This window comes from Protopterus annectens, chromosome 6.part0 (genome assembly GCF_019279795.1).
Source record: "Protopterus annectens isolate FY-2018-M chromosome 6.part0, PAN1.0, whole genome shotgun sequence".
Taxonomy (NCBI): domain Eukaryota; kingdom Metazoa; phylum Chordata; order Ceratodontiformes; family Protopteridae; genus Protopterus; species Protopterus annectens.
The window spans coordinates 110,250,900-110,273,834 of record NC_056737.1 but is presented as its reverse complement, the minus strand read 5'-3'; positions in this window follow the sequence as shown (position 1 = coordinate 110,273,834).

Below are 22,935 nucleotides of genomic sequence, written 5' to 3'. Positions count from 1 at the left end.
GTCACCACCACAGACTATGTGGTCCATGTTCCAGCTGTGCAACATGACTGTACAAGGACGTAGTCATCTAGTAGCTGTATACACATACCTGTGACATATGACCCTGTGTGTGACCGCATGTGGCATGTCATCACTACATGAATGAGTTATGGCCCATGCACTCACTGTCCACCCCATAGCTCTACTCTGAAAAGCCTGCTGAGGTCATCCAATGTGAAATACATCTTTGGGAGAGTTGTAGCCAGTAATCTCCATGGCGCATCCCATAACTGTGCACTGTTGTAGTGTGATAAACTAGTTAAGTAAGAGTTCTAAACCCAGACCTGGCAACTGTGTGAGTGCGTGTCAGTGTTTGTGTGGGTGTCTGTCTCTCTCTGACTGTGTAGAGACCAATGCCTTTTAGGCTACTTACAATGCATATACCCACCTTTGGCAAGGCTGCTGATGTCACCCACCTAGAAATACTCCCCTGGGATTACTGTAGCCCAGTAATCTCCGTAGTGCATTCCCTAACTGTGTAGTGTGATAAAGGTGTTAGGTAGGAGGTCAAACCCCAGACTTGGCAACTGTGCCTGTGTGCATATGTGTGTGTGTGTCTGTCTGTCACTGACTGTGCAGAGATCTATGCCTTTTAGGCTACTAACACCCCTTACAATTCACATACCCAACTTTGGCAAGGCTGTTGATGTCATCCACCTAGAAATACACCTCTGGGAAGGCTGTAGCACAGTAATCTCTGTAGCACATCCCATAACTGCATACTGCTGTAGTGTGATAGACTAGTCAGGTAGGATTTCTAACCCCAGACCTGACAACTGTGTATGTGTGTGTTTGTGTGCATGTCTGACTGTGTAGAGAGCAACGCTTTTTAGACTACTCACACCCCTTACAATTCACATACCTAACATTGGCAAGACTGCTGATGTCACACACCTAGAAATACACCCCTGGGAAGGCTGTAGCCCAGTGATCTCCATAGTGCATCCCATAACTGTGTACTGCTATAGTGTGATAAACTAATTAGGTAGAAGTTCTAAACCCAAACCTGGCAACTGTGTGTGTGTTTGTGTGCATGTCTGACTGTGTCGAGAGCAATGCTTTTTAGGCTACTCACACCCCTTACAATTCACATACCCACATTTGGCAAGGCTGCTGATGTCACCCACCTAGAAATACCCCTCTGGGAAGGCTGTATCCCACTAATCTCCATAGCATATCCCATAACTTCATACTGCTATAGTGTGATAACTTAGGTAGGAATTCTAACCCCAGACCTGGCAACTGTGTGAGTGTGTGTCACTGTATGTGTGCACGTCTGTCTGTCTCTGACTGTGTAGAAAGCAATGCCTTTTAGGCTACGTACACACCTTACAATTCATATACCCACCTTTGGCAAGGCTGCTGATGTCACCCACCTAGAAATATTCCCCTGGGAAAGCTGCAGCCCAGTAATCTCTGTAGTGCATCCCGTAACTGTGTACTGCTGTAGTGTGACAAAGTAGTTCAATAGGAGTTCTAACCCCAGACCTGCCAACTGTGTGTGTGTGTGTTTGTATGTGTGCATGTCTGACTGTGTAGAGAGCAATGCATTTTAGGGTACTCACACCCCTTACAATTCACATACCCATCTTTGGCAAGGCTGCTGATGTCACCCACCTAGAAATATGCCTCTGGGACAGCTGTAGTCCAGTAATCTCTATAGCACGTACTATAACTGCATATGGTCATAGTGTGATAAAGGAGTTAAATGGAAGTTCTAACCCCAGCCCTACCAAATGTGTGTATGTGTGCATGTCTGACTGTGTAGGGAACAGTTCTTTTTAGGGTACTCACACCCCTTACAATTCATATATCCACCTTTGGCAAGGCTGCTGATGTCACCCACCTAGAAATACACCTCTGGGACAACTGTAGTCCAGTAAGCTCCGTAGCACATCCTGTAGCTGTTTACAGCCATAGTGTGATAAAGGAGTTAGGTGTGAGTTCTAACCCCACACCTGCCAAGTGTGTGTTTATGCACATGTCTGACTGTGTAGAGAGCAATGCTTTTTAGGATACTCACACCCCTTACAATTCATATACCCACCTGTGGCAAGGCTGCTGATGTCACCCACCTAGAAATACACCTGTGGGACAATTGTAGCCCAGTAAACTCCATAACACATCCTGTAACTGCATATGGCCATCGTATGACAAAGGAATTAGGTGGGAGTTCTAACCCCATACCTGCCAACTGTGTGTGTGTGTTTGTGTGCATGTCTGACTGTGTAGGGAGCGATGCTTTTTACGCTACTCACACACCTTACAATTCACATACCCAACCTTGGCAAGGCTGTTGATGTCATGCACCTAGAAATACACCTCTGGGAAGTCTGTAGCCCAGAAAACTCCATATCATGTCCTGTAATTGCGTACTGCTGTAGTGTGAATTAGAACTGTGGTAGGATTCCATACCCACTCATGGCAGTTCTGGATGTATTGTGTGTGTCATTGTCTGTGTAGAGAACAATGCATTTTATGTTAGTCTCTCACAGTCAGTTTCAAATGCCCTACTTTGACAATCCTGCTGATGTCAGTCATTGTGAAATACACTTCTGAGGAAAGGCTACTTCAGTAATATACATGGCGTGTACCATGACTGTGTAGTGCTCTAATGTAATAAACTAGTTAGGTAGGGGTTCTAATCGCAAACATGGAAGGTGTGCATGTGCATGTGTGTGTTTGTAACCCATATCCTGTATAGAGGTGGTTGTGACTGTGTGACACCTGTGGCCAATGTGTAGTGGGTTTTGCATATTTATTATATGGTGGCCCTACTATATATCACAATGTCCACCATACAGGGATAGCAGATGTGAAATGGTGGAGAGGCTGGGGTGCTAAGTCATACCCATACATGTGACATCAAGGCCAGGCAATCACAGTTAGCAACCCCAGTATTACCCAGAGCAGACTCTCAACCCATGTGTCATACACACACACACACACACACACATGCCTAGGTAACAGCCAATATGTGGGTAGTACACTGCATATTGGCCACTTATAGTAACTATGGAGTGACAGCAGTGGGCCACAGAGGGCATGTCATCCTGTCCATCTGTCCAATATGCACATACGTGCAGACAGTGTACCTCCCCCATGTTCCCCAATGGACACCCGCACCACCTGTGGTGCCATCACATGTGACCCACAACAGACATACCATGCCTGACAACATGCCCTGATTGGACAGATGCCACTGACACCAGGGAATGCTGTTAGCATGCTCTTAATGTAGGTGCAGGGTAAAGTGCTGGCCATTACCAGTTCCCTGCACAGGTGGGCAGGACTGGCACATCTGATGATAATCTGTGTTCACAACATGGACCGTACACCCCAGGTACAGTTCCACATGTCACTGTACATGCATGTGGGAGGTGTGCACATCCCAGACATCATCCATGTCATGGACTAAGGAACACATAAATGGCAAGTGATGCACAACATTGGCCAAACACAATAGTCACCCAGGTGACCAGATTGGGGGATACAATACCCACCTGTGTGGGCAAATGCAGACACTACATTCCTGAGCCACAATGCAGACCATTGTCATGTGGCCTGATGCCAAGGTACACCCATTGCCTAGCCTAGGACAGCTGTATGGCACAGTCAAACACCACACACCCGTGCAGACATGCACCCATGCATGTCAGTACTGGCACTCTGTATGTTTGTGTGTGTGTTGCATGCTGCATATGTTCACATCCACACTTCCTACAACCCCCATGGGCATACTGCAGCATGCTGTCTGATGTCAGACACCTCCCCATACCCTTTGCCCATACAGCTCCCGTATGACCTGTGTGGTGCATGTGATACCTGCACAGTGATGTGATGTGGCAATCCCACTACCGATGTGTTGTACACCTGGCCCTGCCACGTGTGTCAATGTATGTGTGTCCCTGTGAGATTGTGGCTGTGTTTTGTGCTGGCACCTGTTCATGTGGACAGGCACGTGTATGTCACCTACCATACAGCTACTGTATCCCTGTTGCAGATGTCACTCACCATCACATATATGTTCTGAGTGCTTCACAACAGGTAACCCATGTAGCGCATCCAATAACTGCATCAAACTGTGATAGCACTACATAGTTGTCAGGGCTTTTATACCCAGTGCTGTTAGGTGTGTGACACAAACATGCTTCAGTTTTACCCTCCCACCCCTCCCTGACATGTATTTGCCTCTGTCTGCCTCTCCCACCCCCTCTCTCGTGGATGTGGAGACCTACACCTGCTTTTCTTAGGCAGCAGCATGTGTATTTTAAGTGATGCTCATGATCAGCTGATGACCTCTGCATGAATTACAGCCCTCCCCTAGCTGATTGCATGTCAAACAGCTGTGTCCCATAGCCAATTGTATGGAAATACACTCCAATATCTAGGAAAATCATGGTGGTGTTGGCCCTTTTCACACTCTGTGAGCAGGAACTAGATCTGTCATGTGGCAAACAGCATCTCAGATGGATTGGGGTTTACCTCTAACAACATACACTGTGGAAACAGTGCAACAAACAGGAGGGGGATGTGCCTGACCTGACTACAGACTGTAAGTGCTGCTGTGCTGCATTTGGAGTAATGTCAGTTTAACAGTGTTAGTGTGGATATGGCTGTCATGCATGTCTCAATACCTGCCATGCCAGTTCCATGTTTATGAGGAATCCCCATCTGCAAGGTCAACTGCAGCCTGGGCAGTGTTGAGTCTGTGGTTTTATATGTCACCCACAGAGCATCTAGCTGTGGACTGCAGAAGGTAGTGTAAGGATTGCAGTCAGTAGATGGTGAAAGCCGTGATAGTCACTGACGTCATATCCCTCACAGGACATATGTTACAGCAAACCCTGTAACAACAGTAAATGTATGCAGTTATCACAGCAACATGTCAATATTGGCCTTGTGTATGTGCCTCCAGCCACACCTCTGTCAACCTTTGTACATATTCCATGCATGAAGTGGTGCATATGTGCTGTACAACATAATTAGTGTCTTCATGTCTGAGAAGAAGCCACTGATATATCCGACTGCTACACATGTTATGAACAGTAGAGGTTACATTTCATGACATTACCTGCACATTCTGTGGATGTTTGTACAGTACTGAGGTCTGTGTACCTATGGTGAATGTCGATAGTGTGTGTATTGTTAATATGGACCTTAGCCTGTGTACAGACTGTGGTAGATGTCATTGTTCTAGTTCACCTCCTATCATATGTTACTTGCAACTCCATTGTATGGTACTGTATTGGCATACATGTTTGTAGGGCCATACACACACGTGTCCCATACCACAGACAGCCATCGGACCAAGCAGGCCAGTATATGTAGGGTCAGTCTGTGAGTGGCACATATGAGGATGGTGTAGAACAGATAGTCCATATACTGTAATATCATGCTAGCTAACCATAAGTGGCTGTGGGTGTGTTCACATTGGTTGTGGATATGCACTTTCACAAAGGTGCATCTTACCCTGTGCTTTGGCATGCCTGTTGAGCCTGCTGTATATGCAGGTACATGCGCATTCCCCAATGGAGATGTAGGGCAATGTTGAGCAAGTCTACCTGCAGCCTGCACAGTGCATTGTTAAATGCCTAGTAGCTTAGTGTACTTACCCAGTGGGATGTCATGTGCAGATACTTGCCAGATGTACCACTGCTGGGCCTCCTTTAACAGTCATGTATGTCAGACAGGGCAGTGGGATGCAGTCCAGATGTATGTCAATATCCATTGGATAGTATGTGGCCATGGCACCCCTGTACCAGCAGTCATACTGTGTCAGGCCAGACAGGGTTGTGTGAATGCATGATTATGGTGGACATTATATACCAGTTGTTATGTGTTATACCCATCTACATGGCCGTCTACATCAATATTGTCAGGCATGGTACACATGTGTAGCACTAAGGGCTTATGTATACACCTCTGAACTTTACAGAGTGTGTCAGACTTTCCACATATATTTGCCAATACCTCTGCTGCAGTCCACATTGCAGTGGTACTGTACAATGATGTCCTTAGGATGTCTGTCTGTAGCCAATGGCACAAATGTTATAAGCAGATGTGACCTCCCACACACACCATGTCTGTGAAGACAATCCCAATGACAGTAACAATAGTCTACTAGCATACCTGCTATACATACCTGACATCCCCTTCAACTATGACATTGGGATCATACGGGCTGGGGTTGGGCTACACTTCATGTCCAGGACATATGGTGGGAATATATGTACATATACTTATCCAGATAGCCAGATATACATGATTACATATGTGTACTACTCCCAATTAACACTGTCATGGCAACCACCTACTATAAATCCCCACATCATGTGTGCATGGTCGCTTTACATTTCCTGTGTGATGGACATCCGTCCTGTGTGTGGGCAGCAGTGCTACTGACAGCAGGTGGCAATACCCCTTACAAGAGAACTGGCACACTCAGGGCAGCCACATATTCATAGGAGGATCAGGAACTACAGACAGACTGCGAGTAGACTTGTGTTATGCTTTGTATAGTACTGGTGTTACAGGGTGTGAGTGTACATACTAGTTTACCTTGGAATGCAGTCCATCTGTATAGCACACAACTGTGAGCCTATCCTCATGCTGCCCAGAGCTATACCTGTCATGTCTTGTCTGTCCACCACACAGGTCCTGTGTCAGATATTACACTGGCAGTGTGTGTGCTGAGTTTTATCGGTACATGGCTACATCCATGACTGTTTCTAACCTCAATTCCCTGACTAAGGGTATGTTACAGACTATCCTGTAACACCAACACCTTGCTTCATGTATGGCAACAGTTGTCCACATATATGCCTGTATTCCAGCCTCTGTCCATCACCTACATACCAAGCTTTGCACAAATGTCATGATGTTGGTAGTTGTTCTGTAGTGGGTTGTGAGTATATCACACTGCCATTGCTGCCATCAGTCTACTGCTGTTGTAACCCCCACACATATGGTGGGGCTGGGGCTATATATGTGTGGGCGTCACCTACACAATAGATGTGTGCCCTTATGCACTCCAGAGGCCAGTGTATGTAACAGTGGTATATAGCCCTGTATTATTGAGACTAGGGGGGAAGCACCATAAATGACCTAGGCTGTTACAAAATGTGGGGGTATCAGGGCTGAGCTGCCTTAAGGTATCTGGATGTACAGTACCATATACTTCACCTATATATACATTACTGACATGGATCTGGTTAATGCAGGACCACTGCCCCTGTCATACAAACTGTTCTGTTTGTCAGTGTGCCCATGATGGTTTCAGTTATGCCATGTTATGTAGCAATTACAACCCATGTGGTCAGATGACGTCTTTGCCACCTACTGTGTTTGTGCCGTGTGTAGATAGAGGCTGCTGAACTATACACCTGCATTACATACTGTTGATTATTAGGTAGCCTGTGCCCCAGTTTGTCTTCCCTATTGTACAATGTGAATGGCTTGGCCTGGACAGCAACAGCTGTGAACCTTTCCAGACTACTATATTACTGTAACTGGTTCACAGTTGCATTACTCTGTTTATACAGTTGTCAGTGTCTGAACACTATATGGCATGGCATATAGAACTGTAATTTATTTTATTTTATTTTATTTATTTTACATTTGTTGACCGGGATAATCCGACTGGATTCATGTCCATTTTCAGCGGAGGCCCGGGGAGAAAAGCTCCAAACAGTAGCAAACTGAGTTAAAGTTACAGAGACAATTACAATTCACAACACATTAACAAATAATTTCCATAGTATCATGCAGGATGATAGTGAATAGACATGGTACAAATATTTACAGTGAAAGCCAGGTCACCTGAGATCTAAACATAGTCAGGGAATCAGCTAGTCAGGATTAATGCACTGGCAATTCCGTATTGTCCCCAAGTATATTTTAAGTTTCGCTTTAAATTGACTTAAAGAGGAGAGTGAGGTAATATCAGGAGGTAATTTGTTCCATGCTCTACCTGCCGAGTTGGTAAGGAGAGAGTCACCGGCTAAATTATTAGATTTACAGGTCTGGATGGGGAGTCGGCTGGATGAACGCAGTGATCTAAGGTTGTTACACGGGGTAACCAGTTTTTTAAGCGAAGGGGTGTAGTCAGGGTTGTATATTATTTTGTGGGTCAGAACTAGTATGTTGTATGATATTAAATTTGGTAGCTCAAGCCATTTAAGTTGGGTTAGGTTGGTACAATGATGGGTCCTGAAAGGTAACCCAGTAACAAACCTAGCAATATGATTATAACAGATGGTAAGTTTGTTCATGACAGTTTGACTGGTATTATGGAGAACAGGGGATGCATACAGGAGAGTAGAGAGAAGGTGAGTTTGAGCAATAGCAATTTTGGCTTGGGGAGTCAGGAAGCATTTTATTCTATATAACGAGCCTATTTTCTTATTAATAGTTTTGATCATTTGGTTTACATGTATATCAAATTTTAGGTTGTTGTCAATAGTTACCCCTAGTAATTTTGTAGAGAGGTCCGGAGAGATTATGGTCCCGTCCTTGGCTTGGATTGTAAAGTTAATGCTGTTAGACCTTTGAGTAGGTAGAAATAACAGCATTTTAGTTTTTTTGGGATTAAGTATCAGGCGACGACTATAGAGCCAATTTTCTATTTTGTTAAAAGTGGATTGGGTCAATATTTGTAACTCTGTGGGGGTTGTGCTAGAGCAGATCAGCGTAGAGTCATCTGCATATTGGATACAACTGGCGTTAGGTATGACAGTATTCAAGTCATTGATGAAGATAGTGAATAATAGTGGTCCTAGTATGGATCCTTGTGGGACACCCAGTGTGTTGGGTAATAATGTAGAGAGTTTAGTCTGCCATAGTACTGCCTGTTTTCTACCAATTAGATAGGAACTAAACCACTGAAGGATTTTAGCGTCTAGACAAAGTGATTGCAGAGTATTAATTAGAAGTTTGTGGTCCACCATATCAAAGGCTTTGGACAGGTCCAAAAATAGTGCAGAGGAAATATTGTTATTATTACGATGGGTATTTATGGTATTGGAGAAGACAAGTAGGGCTGAGGTAGTACTATGGAGAGGTCTGAAGCCATGTTGGGTGTCTGCCAGTAGATTGTTGGAAAGAAGGTGTTGCATAAACTGTTTTTGAACACATTTTTCCATTATCTTTGCTAGAGGAGAAAGTATAGAAATGGGCCTGTAATTCGAGAGCTCGGTGGAAGTGCCACCTTTATGGAGAGGAATTACATAGGATATCTTCCAGATATCAGGAATTTTAGCCTCTGCTAAAGAACGATTGTACATGATTAAAGGTTTCCATGTCTGCAGACCTGTCGGTGGTGTTTTATCTATGGCCTCTTTGTGGGTATATGTTACAGGTAACAATTGTCATTTGTATGGGTGGCCCATACAGTGTCCAGTCATTCAGGGGTTAACTGTAGGCATCGTGGCTGTTCCATATTGTGTGCACCTTCTACTTATGTATCTTACTGTACATATAACTGCGTGTGTATGTGCAGTCACATGTATATATAGCTATAGATATAGATATATAAATATGTATACCTGTATCTGCATATCTGTGTCTGTGTATCTGTATCCTGGGGATGTTGATGACGTCCACATATTACATTCCCCATGGGAGCCAGACTATACTGCATGATATGTTACCAATACCAGCCTGATATCATGCAGGTGGGATGTAGTACTGATAACATCATGTGCCCATGTTGTCTCAGGTCCTGGTTATGGGATCTGCAACACTCGGTAGTGTATTGCAGGGCGGACGTGTTTGACTGAGGGGATGCCTATTCGTACAAGATGTATAGTGTGTGGGGCCTGTCAACCCCATTAACGGTGCATGAGGACATATGTGTTGTTTGTTAATCTGCCATTGCTATCTACAGATATATGGCCATATATACCTGTATAGATATATATCTGCTAACATATATATATAACTATGTCTGTACATACCAACATAGATATATATTTGCGTAGACATATGTAACTTGCTGTGTATATGCAGACATATAGGTGTAGACACATATGTGTCGATGTAGGAATTTACATGTATATATGTTCATTTATATATTGATATATATGTATATCTATATCTATATATATATATATATATATATATATATATATATATATATATATATATATATATAAATATGTACAAATATATATATATGTTGTATTTGTGTAGACATTTATATATGTACACAGACATACTTCTAGATATTGGTATACATTCTCTGTACTGTTGCGTGACTGTACTGGATGATATGTTTCTGAAAACATCAGATATATTTGTATCTTACATGGCTTAGTGGTACATCACCTTGTCTATGGTATGTAGTGTCCTGTGCTTGAGCCCTGCAGGAGCTGCGTATTTTGTTGCTGGGCAGAACACGGCCCATTGGATACAGTGTGATGAAGGCACTTTTGAGTAGCTGTACGCGCGTTTGCACGGGAGTAAGCTACACAGGTTAAGCAATATAGAAGCCAACTGAGTGTATGACACTGTAACCGGAAGGTCTGTGTTCTGCCCAGCAATAAGTAAACAGTGTCTGCAAGTCTTGAACCCAAGGCCCAACACACCATAGACAACATGAATTACTACTAAGCCATGACAGATGCACATACATCTATCTGATGGTTCCAGAAACATGTCATCCAGCACAATCATTCAACAGTGTAGTAAATGTACTTTAACATCTAGATATATGTGTGTGTGTGTGTGTGTATATATATATATATATATATATATATATATATATATATATATATATATATATATGTATATCTCAAAATAGATATATATACCCCCACATATATATATATACAAAAAAAAATATATATATATATATATATATATATATATATATATATATATATATATATATATATATATATATATATATATATATATATATATATATATATATATATATATATATATATATATATATATATATATATATATATATATATATATATATATATATATATATATATATATATATATATATATATATATATATATATATATATATATATATATATATATATATATATGTGTGTGTGTGTGTGTGTGTGTGTATGTATACAGATATATATCAATAGATATCATACAGAACATCGCAAAGACATATATGACCACAGGCACAGTTAATGGGGGTGAGGGGGCTCAAGCAACATATGTCTCACACATACTGACATCCCCCCCGCAATATATTAACGACTGTTGTAAATGCCATAACCAGGACCTGACAATACATGGCCACAAGATGTTAACAGTAAGCCATCCCACCTGTATTATGTCACGCAAGTATTGATAACATATCATGCTGTACAGTCTGTCTACCATAAGTGAATGTACAATGTGTAAGCAATGAACGTTCCTATGATATCTATACTCAGACACATGTATGCAGATACTCATATGCAGATATATATATATATATATATATATATATATATATATATATATATATAACTACACAGACACACACAGTGGTATGTCTAGGAAGATACATTAGAGGGTGCACACCATACTGAACTGCCAGTATCCCTACAGTTGCATCCTCATCCGATGGACATTGTATGATTCACCCATACCACAGACAAGTGTTGCCTGACACATATACCCACAGAGACGTCAATGGATGTAACACAACAGACAGGTTGGTATACATAGGGAAGGTTCATTTGTGTACTATTACAGTTCTATATGCCATATCATACAGCTGATTATGCTCTGACATACATACAGAGTAATGCAACACTTGAATATATCCTTTAGGACAGTTGTTCAAAAGCATCACATCTGTTGGTGTCCATGTCAAGGCCTTCAGGTAATCCAACAAAAAAGACTGACGTGATCACAGCATAACAAACTATCCACAGTATGTCATGCAGATGTATAGCCCAGTTGCCTCTAAATACATTCTGCATGCAATCCCTAGGGTGAAAAGTCCTGGGTTGACACTATGGGTAGTATCTGTCACATAACAATGCATAACTGTAATCATCACAATCACACTAATGGCTGTCAGCAGTAGGCCAGCAGTCTTCACAAGGTGAAATGCATTGTAATGTACATCCACATAACGCAAGGCAGCTTACTACTGGTGGTCCTCACATGCTGTAACACCCTGGGATACTTGTGGTGCATACCCTCAATATACTGCCTTACAGGGGCATAGCACACTGTTACATAGACTAACCTCGAGACTGCAGAGGTGCACACATGTGTTGTGCAGATGAAGCCCACATATATATGGTGCATATGGGCTGTACACCATTAGTTATTGACAGCATACCTGATAGCCAGCCAGTCAGATAACAGACTGCTGGACATGTTGTGTGTAGTAGGGGCTGTATTTGAGGACATTACCAGGACATTCTGTGTATGTGTGTACAGTACTATGATCAGTGTATGTATGTCAGGGGTCTGCGGCCTTCACTATCCACATAGCCACTCCTGACCCCTCACCCACCAAAGTAATGTCACCGGGGGGCACAACAGCTAACTGACGCCTACCATGAAGATAGCAGAGCATATACAGTCCCATATATAGTAATACTACATATAATATAACCATGTGTATAACAACAATACCTAACATATGTCCATACCTGTGTTGGGATGGCTGGGTCTGTGTGTGTGTGTGTGTGTGTGTGTGTGTGTGTGTGTGTGTGTGTGTGTGTGTGTGTGTGTGTGTGTGTGTGTGTGTGTGTGGTAGTGAGTCCATTAATCCTCACAGGTACAAGGACCCACTACTGAAGGTCTGAAGAGACACCTGTGGCTCCAGATCCGCAGGTTGCAGACCCCTGGGTTAGAATGATTGACAACTGTATGTATATTGCACTTACGACACATGGGCTCTGCACAGACTGTGGTAGATGCCATTATTCTCTGTCCAGTTCTTTCTGATGTTACATGTCACTCCAGTGGTAACCTTGTGTATCATATGTGGCTGTGGCTGCATTGCCATTGGATGTGGGTATGCATTTACTCACAGGTGTCTGCTGTGCTGTGCTGTGACCTACGTGTCAGTCCCACTATAATCGCAGGTACATGTGTATTCCCCCATACAACATGTATTCCAGAGCTGTGGCAGTCTGCCTGTAGTTTTCCAAGTGCTTTGTGACATGCCTAGCAGCCTACTATAAATACCTAGTGTGCTGTTAGGTCAAGTTTGCAGGACATACTGCTGCCAGGCCAGCATAACTGTTGTGTATTTCTGACAAAGCTGTGGTATGTTGTACAGATGTTTGTCATTCTCTACTGGGTAGTATGTGGCCATGTGAACTCAGCAGCACCAGGAAGTATGTGTCTGGACAGACTGGCGTGTGTGCATGCATACACTGTGTGGGCATGTGTACCCCAGTATTGTGATATACCCATGTACATGGCTAGTAACATCCACATTGGTAGGCGTGGTCCACATGGCTTGCATGAAAGGGACATGTGTACAATTCTGGACTGACCACAGAGTGCCACCCTGTCCACATATAGTGGTCATATCCCTGCTGTAGTCTACAGCATCATTACTGTGCTAGCAGTGGGTCCGTACTATGCTGCCCCTAGGAAGTCTGTCCGTAGGCAATGGTGCACATGTCTACAGCAGATGCATCCTCCCACACCCAACATATCTGTTAAGGCACCCCTATGACAGTGGCAACAGTCTACATATATACCCGCAATACATAGTACATCCATGATATCCCCTTGCACTATGGTGTTGGGACTATTGGTACTGAGGTAGGACTCTACTCCATGCTCTGGACATATGGAAACTGATATGTGTGCACATATATCCACATATCTATGTAGATATATACACATATACATATCCACATACATATATGGCCATATACATATCCACATACATAATATGGGGATATATATGTACATATATACTTATAAATACCACACATATACATATACACAGCACTGACTTCAGCAAGTGGCTAAGCATCTGATGTCATTCAAAGGGGATCCGTTATCTGTCTGCCTGGGGTGTCATGATGTACAAACCACGATGCTCTGGCAGAGACAGACTGCACGTGTTGCCCCTGGGATTCAGGTTACTGGCTACAGCTCCTGACACCCCCATAGCGTTTAATCTAGGCAAGGTTCAAAGGACTAAACCACCACTGTGACAGATGCAAGCATACAAAACTGCCGGTAATGTGACTCAATGTTAGACGCCTAAACCTAAACAGGTACTCTCATGAGCCATACATACAAATGGGGAACATCGATGTCTGAGCAGTACTTGGGAACTGGTGCAATGCTCCAGAGAGCACACCTGTAATACCTGCCTACAACCCTTATCACACATGTCGGGCAACAAACCAAGACCGCAACACTACAGGTGGAGGAGCGTCCATATTCACCAAGGTCATTCACACCTCCAGCCTAGTGTCAAACACAATGCATCTGAGAATCACCAAATGCAAATGACACTATGTAAAACTGCAATCCAAATTGTAGCTGCCTACTGATCTACCTCCATGGTCCAAGGTACTCACTACACCATTATAAATATACTGGACAATATTAAAATACAATCAAACACCATAATACAGAGTGATTCCAAATACTCTGCCATTAACTGGGAAACCACCTCATGTACCACCACCCTTTACCTATGGTTCTGGGAAACCATGCATTCCAACCCCCTGGATCAACTAGTCCATTGTCCAACCAGGGTCTCCAATATCATAGACCTGGTCATTACCAACATGGGTGTCAGATGTCCCACAGCAGTGGCCACTCCTCAAAGGTCAGGTCTGACCATTAGGTAATCACCCGTTGACATCCACATCCCACCCCCACCTGCTAATAATTATCCTCCATGAATACCCTCTGCAAAGCCTACGCCATGCTACTCAGGTCAGATGTGACAAATATCATGACATCCATGGAGATGGAAGCAGAACATGAAACTAGTGATTCCTACACTAAGGCACTGTGTGGGAACATCCACTCGTGCATGCATTGCACCATCCCACATAGACCCAAAACACTGTCCTCCATACAAGGAAGCCAGTCTTATGCTCCACTGCCATGAACAGTCTATACAACAGAAGGAAGACACTGTTGCAGTTAACAGGATAATCCCAAAAATGGAAACTGCTCCCTTACCAGCCTCAGTAAAAAGCTGCTATCACTCGAAAACCACCACAGCTTGTTACATAAATATAATTGCCATAGATTCCAAAGACAACCACAAGGCATTCTATAGTTATGTCGAGGATCTATACTGCAATACTCAGAATTGCTCTGTGCTACAACAGATTGGCATTAAATATACTGATTCAAAGGAGTGTTCCAATATCCGGGCAGACCAATTTAGTGCCACATTCAGCCTCACTCACCCCCTAAAAGGCACATCTCAGTAACAAAAGGTTGCCAAATTCAAGTAATCATGGCCACACAGGTGGAATCCTCTGACTCCACTGCTAGGAATGCAGCAGCCATGGGACCAGATGACATCTCAGGCTGTGTATTACATGAACTACTACATAACCCTGCATCTCACCTAAGTGCCATGTGTAATCATAGCCTTACCTCAGGCATTTATCCCACTGAGTGAAACACAGCTACAGTTGTCACACTCCACAAGGCGGAATCCACCTTGGATCCCGGGAACTACCTTTCCATCAGTCTGACAAGCCTGATTTGCAAGGGCATGGAATGCATTATCATGCAACTCATTAACAAAGACATTTCCAACAAATAAACACTGGATCCCACCCTGGCTGGGTTTGTGCAGGGCTGATCCTATCTACTGACCCTGTTTGACTACTTTGATTCAGTCCCTGGAGCTGTGGAGGAGGGTAAGGTGGTGCACACAGCCTATCTGGACTTCGCCAAGGCCTTCAACAAGATCACCCACTCTAGAGACATAGCTAAACATGCGGAGCTGGCCATAAACACCTGTGTCACTCGATGGGTTGCCAACTAACTTACCAATGGAACCCAGACTGTAAACATAGCCATGTCTGATCCCTGCTCCAGACAATTGACTAATTTGAGTACGTCAGTGTCAGTCCTGACACAGCTTTTGTTTGGCATCTACTTCCCTGAAGTACAGGCCAACACTACAGAACTCTGGCTGACAAAGTTCACAGATGGCTGCAAACTGGGAGCCATTATTGGATCCCCAAGTGATGGGGATATTCTACAACATGGCTTTACAGATACAGATGCTTGGTGCCAGAGCCATGGGCTCAAGCTTAATGGCAAGTAATGTACAGTTATCCTCTTTGGACATACCATGTACCCATGAAGTACCACAAAGGTGTCAGTACGCTAAACACTGACAGTTTGCTGACAGACATAGGGATACAGATGGACAGTGGTCTCACCTTCATTAACCACATTGCCACAACAGTACGGAAATCCTCCTATGTGGCACACCTCATCACTGAGGGCTTTACATCCAGAGAAAAGGAGGTAATTGTCTCACTGTACTCATCCCTCATTACATCCTGTATAGAGTGCAATGCCCTGTTTGGTATGTACCTCACAGGACAGTTGCGACAGCTGGGAAGGCAGTGGAAATACCTCACTATAAGACTCACAGGCATCAAACAGATGGCCTATGCTGACCGTCTAGACATCCTCCAGCTATACTCTCTGCCATACTGTCTACACAGAGGCTATGTCAAACCCTGGGAAATGACATATGTAATATGTCTATGTACTGCCATGTACAGTACATGTGTCTATGTGCTCTCATTACTGTAGCAAAGGGTATTGAGTGTCATGTCTGGGACGCACAAGTATATGAGGCCTGCACAGCACTGTTATCCATGTGAATTTGTGACATGTAGGGGTGTCAACCCAGGGTATGTGTTGTCACACAGGCATGCAGTGTAACATGACATTACTACTGTCAACAGTGTTGTCCCTGGAAAGGGTGCAGTGCTAACATTACCACTGACAACAAGCACACCTGCGGGCATAGCTGCACTCTCTGAAGGCTCACTGTCATATACCTGGTGTGTGGGCTGTGTCACCATATATATGACCTACTGGATGATACTCAGACATGTGGAATGTAACTGTGGAGTACCGTTGGTACAGCACATGTTAGTGAGGGCTTACAACATGTAGTAATGTCATACTCACTGTCAAAAGTCCATCTGTTGACACATTCATCCTACTGCATAGCTACTTGCCAAACTGGTGTCTGTCAGTCCCTCTACAGATGTGCAGATGGCAGGTCTCCAGCTGATATACATACAGACAACCTATGCCTGATTGACACCGACATGTGTGGCTAGCTGTGTACTACCTGTCACATATAGGAGACATCACCCTGTATGGGCCACATGCCACCGGTACCTACACTACACCACCATAGTCTACTGAACATACTTGGGTACAGGTCTCCATCACAGAGACTAACCACTTGTTGTACAACATGTTGCATACATGTTGACTGGATCACCTCAGTGGCCATGTGTAGAAGGCACCCAGAGGATTGGCTGATGCATGTCGCTCTCACCCTGCGAGTCACTAATGTAGTGTCTGTCGATAGATTGCCTGCTGGCACATGGCAGGTGGCATGATACCAATGTACACCCCCACCTACACATCCAGTCCCTCCATGGACAACAGCCAGGTACACAGCTATGACCACCTGCAGCAATGCACCACAGTATTGACACATGTATGTGTGCATTACTGAGGACAGTATTGTTTGTGTGTTAGTACACCTGTAGTTGGAAAGTCCATGACTGCCTTCACAACAGCCACCACTCCCATTGCCATAGGCAGATGTGGCCGCTGCTGTATTGAACAAGACATGTAGTTTGTTACACTCCTCTCCCTAGCAGCTACATGTGTCTTGCAGTACCAGCACAACAGTGTTGTAAAAATCGGTAGGCATGGGAATCCCATTGAGGTCTGCCACATGTGTGTATGTGTGCTTGTCTGCATATATGTAGGGTACACCATTCCAAGGCCACATACTCCTATTACAATACACATTGCCACACAGTAGTACAGATATTGTTGTTGTCACCCATATGTGTGGCATCACAATGCAACACCTGACTATGCTTTTGGAGTGTGCATTACATGCATATCCCTGTGGTACCACTGTTGTGATATGCAATGGGTTGTTTAGGTGTTGTGGGCAATGTTTGATAGTGGGTATGTCAGAGTATCAAGATGGGTTCCAGTGTGTACAATATCCAGTGGGGGATGTGGGTGCTGTGTACACTGTCATTACACCATGATACAGTACCACTCTCTGGTGGCCACTGTCATCATCATCCATACAGGTAACCGATAACAGGATACAACACAGTTACACATGTGCTGTGTGCAGCCTACCTGTAACACATTGGACACACGGACTAGTTAGTTCGCAACAATACACCCAGATCTCTAAAATGTGTGTCTGCCTGTTATGTGTCAGTCAATGTGTATATGATGGTATGACACACTATGTATTCTCCATATACAAACATTAAATCCCCATTACCGTATTGTACATGTCAGTGGATGTTCTGCATGTAACATGTGACCTGGTACACACCTCACCCTACAGATGGTGTCGTGTGTGCAATGACAGCCACACAGTTCAGTAGTACTACATACCTGGGTAGGGGTCTAGACACAGTGTTGCCAAGTAAGGATGTGTGTGTATGTAGATGGGTTGACATAAGGGTGCAGATAATATTTGTACCAGCAGGCCACCGGTCAATGTTGCATGAGCAATAACTGTTATACATACCTGTGACATGTGCAACTGTACTCCAGATATGTCATGGCCATGGTATCACCACAGTGACATACCCTTGTGGAATATGACTGCAGACCATCCTCCTGCTGATGCATGTATGCTTACAACACAAACGAATAACAGTATGGTGATAACAATCAGTGTTACCAACAGCTAAGATGCATCATAGCTGCATGGCTACACTACCTGACATGTATGCATTACACATTACCCCTGACAATATCTTACACTACAGTACATTGCAGCACTCTGTTACAGTCACCATGTGCATCAGAACCATATTAGCCTGTCCCTGCATCAATGTTATGAATGACAGGGATGTGGCACAGGTATCATCATATGCACAGGGTGTGAAATGCATCATAGCTGCATGGCTACACTACCTGACATGTATGCATTACACATTATCCCTGCCAATACTATACACTGCAGTACATTGCAGTACTCTATTACAGTCACCGTGTGCATCAGAACCATATTAGCCTGTCCCTGCATCAATGTTATGGATGATAGGGATGTGGCACAGGTATCATGATATGCACACGGTGTGTTGCTGGTGTGCCAGAGGCTGAGGGTGATCCAAACGTGTCACCATGTGAGTGGGTGAGGGGTTTGGTTCTTTGATTGGGGCATGGTGACATGGTCTGTGTCGGTATGGATCTTCCTAGATGTGGTTGCATAGTGCGTGGGTATGCATGCACACAGTTTTGCCATGAGGCTGCCCTTTATGGGTGTTGTTGGACAGCTGCAGACCATACCTGGCAGGGTGTGCAGTTCACTGCCTCCTGCCATGAACATGCTGACTGCGCCTGTCAGGGGTTCCATGGACACTTGCAGGTACAGACCTTGAGGTGCTACTCTCCCCTGATGATGACAGATGTCTGCTGGAACCATGTCCCGCTTGGGACTGGCCAGGTCCACATGCACAAGGCCTGCTTTGGTGTGGACAGCACCCCCAGTGGTGTGCTGGGGCTGGTACTGCCACTACGGGAATGTCTGGGCATCCTGGCATGTCCACATTGACCGCCAACTGCTGGTGCTTCTGGCCTACATTCACATAGACATACCATGGTCGAGGAGGCCCACCATCTGACCCCCACTGTCTATCCATGACCTCGGTCTGTTCACTGAGAGCGACAGTGAGTTCATGGAGGTTGCCACTTACAGCTGAGAAAGCAGACCTCTGCAGCCTCAGGCCCTGTCTGGTGTGCATTTCCATACAAGCCTGTGCCTCCACTATGGCCTGAAACATGCTCCTGGTGGTACCAGTTGTGGTGCCTCTGCCAGGGACATGATGACCTGTGGCCCTCCCACAAGCACCATGGTACATCTGCCAATGTGGTGGACTTCCAGACATCCAGCTATGCCTCCTATGACCCGACACAGTTGGCATGGACACCACAATTTCCTGGCCACTATCACCAACCGTCAACTGTCTCTCTGCTATGGCCACATGTGATGGAGTTTGTAGGGGCACTGTAACTGTGTGCGGGCTTGGGGTGGCTAGGAGGGTGATGACACATGGTGCAGTGTTGGCCTCTGCGAACCCCACCTGTGCCTCAACTGTACCATCACCATTATTGGTGTCTGTACGGACACCTACCTCAGTTTGCATGCAGGAGGGACCCTGACCCACCTCGCCACCTGTGGGGGAAACAAATACACACTTTTAAGACCTATACAGCATTGCATAACAGTACACACACTCACACACACTCAAACTGACAGTCTACCTTACTACCTCCCTTTCCCTTGGTTTACAGACAGTCCCACATTCAGTTACATATGTTCCCCATCCTGCATGGCACTTGCTAATATACACTCATTATTACTACCCATTAACATATAATTCCTCTCCATGCCTACCCGTGTGATCACAACACCTGACCTGTTACTCCATCACCTCCCTGACTTGGGTGGAGTAGGCTGTACATGGACTCACTGCTGTCATCCCATATTACCCTGTGTATGTGCAGTCATGGGGTACATGGCCCCTATATGGTTAGGTCTGCTGCATTCACTACATATGTCACACACCAGAGACTCATACTACAGTCTTGCTCAGTCCATGTCACATCTGCTGCACAAGCGCCCCATCATGCAGACAACAGAAATACCTGGATACACTCATTGATGTGCTGTGGTAATTCTCCATTGTATCTGTAGTGCTTTATATGTGGGTAGCCAGATATCTATCTGCTGCTGGCAATATGATGTGCATACCTGGCATGTACTTTCCCTCCCAATGCATGTTCCATGCTACAGACCTTGTTATGTTATCAGCTGTCCCGTGTTCACATATTAGACAGGTTGTCCTGGTGTCCCATGTGTCACTCCGTGTACATGTACAGCACAATCCCAAGGAGAAGTACTGCCATGTGATCAATCCCACTATCACCTGTGCATACATGGACACCCAGACACACAGAAACACATGTACACACACATCTGACATGCATGGACCACATTCCACTAGATTGTGCTTACAGACACAATCAACACACACACATACCCCACACTCCAACATATGGGTTTGCACAACTTTTGTACACACAGTCCTCCCATTAATCTTCTGTCAGCATGCATTACATATGGTGCTCAACAGCATGCAGTGCAACTATAGTGACTTCATGCTAGCGGCAGTATACTTATGTGTGATGCATGGGCTGTGTTGGTAGGTGATGGCCCTTCCCCTTGTTAACACTGCACCCTTGTACAAATTGTTACTGTGGAACTGTTCCACATCCTGCCTTGTACTGTGCACCATACCTCACAGGTGTAGAAACCATTGCTGCATATGTAGTACTGTGTCGGTTTTGTCAGCTCCAATGCTCACAGCCCCTTTGTGTTATAGCAACTCATACCTGGGATGATATGTGAACAGATATAATTTGTGAATGCCTGATGTCTGCTTTACAGATCACAACATCAGCAGTGCATGTATGACCAGTACAAGACTATTACACTGACAACCAGCATACCTTACCATGGCTGTAGGGGGTGCCCTACACATGTCCCAGACTTCTGCATGGCTGCAAGGTCTACTCATGTGCACATCCCTTGGAGTGTACACACTGCTATCACGAGAGCTGTGGGGTCAGGATTACATCTGCCACGTTTACTTAACCTGATTGTGTGCAGCTACAGCCATGGTGGTGTTGATTCATACATGTCCCTACTGTAGGCTGAGTGTCCTGCCATACTTCACATCCCTGTGGACACTTTGCCAGGATGTTAGTTATCTTGAATGTATCTGTTGTACGCTTCAGATACCCCAGCATGGTCTCTACTGTGATGCAGTGCATTTCACAGCAACAAAACTTGAATGTGTACAGCATGCAGTATGGGTAGGTGTGTTAGATGTGTACATGGAATATCCCATAGCTATTACATGCCCAGTGTATTATCATGCATGAACACGAACCATACTCACCAGCTATGGGCTGCTGCCATGGTGGTATCCTGGGGGGACCTACATAGGAGTGTGAGAAAGTTGATGTCAGTGGCCACAGCTGTGGCATTCATAAAGTGTGAGTGCAGAATTATGTTACATCAACAGTAGAATTCCACAATAATACAGCTTATGCACAACTGTTTATTACTACTACACAGCAGCAGACTATGTGTATGACATCTCAGATTTGCATGATGTACCTGTACAGATGCAGATGAATACACAAGAGTGCCTTACCTGCACGGTCCTCAGCTGGTGTGTCAGTGGCACACACCTCCACAATGTGCCCTGCCAGGTGTTGTTGCTGCAGGCGGACAGGTGCCACAAGGCTGCTGAAAAGCTCCTCCACACGGGTGAGGGGTGGATGGGTGGGTTGCCCCCCCTGTTGTGAGGTTGTTCCCCTGTATGGCAGCTGCACGCTGACGTACAAGGCGAAGTTCATCGGTGCAATGATGCCAGACCTGCTCATAGTTGTAGTTTTGCAGTCTGACATCATTGACCCAGTGGACTAGCTTGTTCCATAGGGCAGTCTTCTCCTGCTGATCATGAGCTGTCCGGCCAAACAGCTGTTCATAGTGCTGCACCAGATGGTCTATAATCACGTCAGTCTCGGCAGCGCTGTATGATGGCAGACATGTGTGCGCCATTTTCCCTGGAAGACATAAAGATGGAAACAGGTCTG